Raw genomic sequence first — 3,774 nt, 5'->3', positions numbered from 1 at the left:
CATCTTTAGCGCAAGTCAAGTGTGTTTGGAACTGAATGTATGTGTCGTAGAAGTAAGTCGTTTCACATACAAACTTTATATATGTCCGAACTCAGAATCAAGAATGCTTCTCAAGAATAACATGGATGCTGTGGTAGAACGTTTATTTTTATTGCAGATTTTCTGCATTTATCAGAGCCATCAGTAGCCTATCAGAGCCATCAGTAGCCTATCAGAGCCATCAGTAGCCTATCAGAGCCATCAGTAGCCTATCATAGCCATCAGTAGCCTGTCAGAGCCATGTGTCCATTATTATGGAAATCGTTCTTCTTTCAAAGCATGTAAACGTTTTAAACTAGCTATTATATGAATCTATCCACAATAATCATATTATTTTGTGCATGTAACTGTGCACATTGAAGACCTGTGTTGTAGTATCTCAAATTGCACCCTAATCCCTACATATGGGCCTTGGTCAAAAGTAGATCACTATGTATGGAATAGGGCTCCATTTGGTGGACACCCTAGAGCTCTTCAAAGGGTAGTTGAGTTTGTCTCCATCTTAGCAGAGCTGTCACCTTTGCTCCTGCTATAGTTTTCACAGAAGTCCCTTGTGATTGCTTACCCTCCAATCATTTGTCACTTTCCCATTCGCTATGGCCCCCAAAATTACAGTCTGTCACCAATTTTCTCGCCTCGCTCCCCCTTGTTTTTTTTTCCCCTTCACAGTCACATATCAATTATCACGTCCCTCATACCTTTAACTACTCTTCTTCTTCCCTCTCTCCCATTGCAGCCGGCGGAGTTCAGAGTGCAGCTGTTCTCTACATTTATATTTATATCACCGTTGAATATTTGAAAAACTCTTGAGAAACGGACGGATCTTTCCGTTTTCTCTCGTTTTTTTGTTGTTGTCCCAAATGGCACCCTATTCCCTATATAGTTAGCAGGTAGCCTAGTGGTTAGAGCGTTGGGCCAGTAACCGAAAGGTTACTAGGTTGAATCTCAGAGCTGACAAGGTAAAAATCTGTCGTTCTGACCCAGAATAAGGCAGTTAACACACTGTTCCTAGGCCGTCATTGTAAATAAGAATTTGTTCTTAACTGACTTTCCTAGTTAAATAAAGACTAAATATAGTTTGCTACTTTTTGCCCCACAGGGGCACGATACAGTCGTGGCCAAAAGTTTTGAGAATGACACAAATATAAATTTTCACAAAGTTTGCTGCTTCAGTGTCTTTAGATATTTTTGTCAGATGTTACTATGGAATACTGAAGTACAATTACAAGCATTTCATAAGTGTCAAAGGCTTTTATTGACAATTAGATTAAGTTGAATCAAAGAGTCAATATTTGCGGTGTTGACCCTTCTTTTTCAAGACCTCTGCAATCAGCCCTGGCATGCTGTCAATTAACTTCTGGGCCACATCCTGACTGATGGCAGCCCATTCGTGCATAATCAATGCTTGGAGTTTGTCAGAATTTGTGGGTTTTTGTTTGTCCACCTGCCTCTTGAGGATTGACCACAAGTTCTCAATGGGATTAAGGTCTGGGGAGTTTCCTGGCCATTGACCCAAAATATCGATGTTTTGTTCTCCGAGCCACTTAGTTGCCTTATGGCAAGGTGCTCCAACATGCTGGAAAATGCATTGTTCATCACCAAACTCTTCCTGGATGGTTGGGAGAAGTTGCTCTCGGAGGATGTGTTGGTACCATTCTGTATTCATGGCTGTGTTCTTAGGCAAAATTGTGAGTGAGCCCACACCCTTGGCTGAGAAGCAACCCCACACATGAATGGTCTCAGGATGCTTTACTGTTGGCATGACACAGGACTGATGGTAGCGCTCACCTTGTCTTCTCCGGACAAGCTTTTTTCCGGATGCCCCAAACAATTGGAAATGGAATTCATCAGAGAAAAAGACTTTACCCCAGTCCTCAGCAGTCCAATCGCGGTACCTTTTGCAGAATATCAGTCTGTCCCTGATGTTTTTCCTGGAGAGAAGTGGCTTCTATGCTGCCCTTCTTGACACCAGGCCATCCTCCAAAAGTCTTCGCCTCACTGTGCGTGCAGATGCACTCACACCTGCCTGCTGTCATTCCTGAGCAAGCTCTGTACTGGTGGTGCCCCGATCCCGCAGCTGAATCAACTTCTGGGGGACGGTCTTGGCACTTGCTGGACTTTCTTGGGCGCCCTGAAGCCTTCTTCACAACAATTGAACCGCTCTCCTTGAAGTTCTCGATGATCCGATAAATGGTCGATTTAGGTGCAATCTTACTGACAGCAATATCCTTGCCTGTGAAGCCCTTTTTTGTGCAAAGCAATGATGACGGCACGTGTTTCCTTGCAGGTAACCATGGTTGACAGAGGAAGAACAATGATTCCAAGCACCACCCTCCTTTTGAAGCTTCCAGTCTGTTATTTGACCTCAATCAGCATGACAGAGTGATCTCCAGCCTTGTCCTCGTCAACACTCACACCTGTGTTAACGAGAGAATCACTGACATGATGTCAGCTGGTCCTTTTGTGGCAGGGCTGAAATGCAGTGGAAATGTTTTTTGGGGATTCAGCTAATTTGCATGGAAAAAAAGAGGGACGTTGCAATTATTTGCAATTCATCTGATCACTCTTCATAACATTCTGGAGTATATACAAAATTGCCATCATACAAACTGAGGCAGCAGACTTTTGTGTCATTCTCAACTTTTGGCCACGACTGTATAGGGAATAGGGTGCCATTTGGGACTCCGCATGTGTCATTGATATTCAGTTTTACAGAGTAGACAGACATACCATGCAGGATGCTGTTCCCCATTGGTGCTGTGTTATTTCAACCCGGTGTTTCTCTCAGACTGCAGATCACAACAGAGGCCCACCTGTACATAATATCATGCTACAGTAACTCTGCCTCCAGGGATGGTTGTAACAATCCTACAGAAAGTGTACTGGAGTGTGGAAAAACTAAAATTGATAAGACTCTTATGCAATACAACAGTGGCAACCGCTTATGCCAATGGGGTACAAGGATCTGCAAATGAATGTGTCCTACTGTCGATTTCAATGGCACGAGCAAATACACGTTTTGTATCAATGGTTCACACAAGCACACATGAAGAGCTGAAGTCATAGTTGGTCGTCTGGAATTATTCTAAAATCAAAACAAAAAAAATAGATGCAAAAACAAGACAAACTAGTTTTCAATGTGGGCAGTCTTTTTGGGCTATATGACTTTACCCAGATGAACACCCCATTCCACAGAAGGCTATATGACTTTACCCAGATGAAAACCCCCATTCCACAGAAGGCTATATGACTTTACCCAGATGAACACCCCCATTCCACAGAAGGCTATATGACTTTACCCAGATGAAAACCCCATTCCACAGAAGGCTATATGACTTTACCCAGATGAAAACCCCCATTCCACAGAAGGCTATATGACTTTACCCAGATGAAAACCCCATTCCACAGAAGGCTATATGACTTTACCCAGATGAACACCCCATTCCACAGAAGGCTATATGACTTTACCCAGATGAACACCCCATTCCACAGAAGGCTATATGACTTTACCCAGATGAAAACCCCATTCCACAGAAGGCTATATGACTTTACCCAGATGAAAACCCCCATTCCACAGAAGGCTATATGACTTTACCCAGATGAAAACCCCCATTCCACAGAAGGCTATATGACTTTACCCAGATGAAAACCCCATTCCACAGAAGGCTATATGACTTTACCCAGATGAACACCCCCATTCCACAGAAGGCTTCTAGAGATGAAACAAATGAAACA

This window comes from Salmo salar, chromosome ssa27 (assembly GCF_905237065.1).
Source record: "Salmo salar chromosome ssa27, Ssal_v3.1, whole genome shotgun sequence".
Classification (NCBI taxonomy): Eukaryota; Metazoa; Chordata; class Actinopteri; order Salmoniformes; family Salmonidae; genus Salmo; species Salmo salar.
This window is presented reverse-complemented; position numbering follows the sequence as displayed.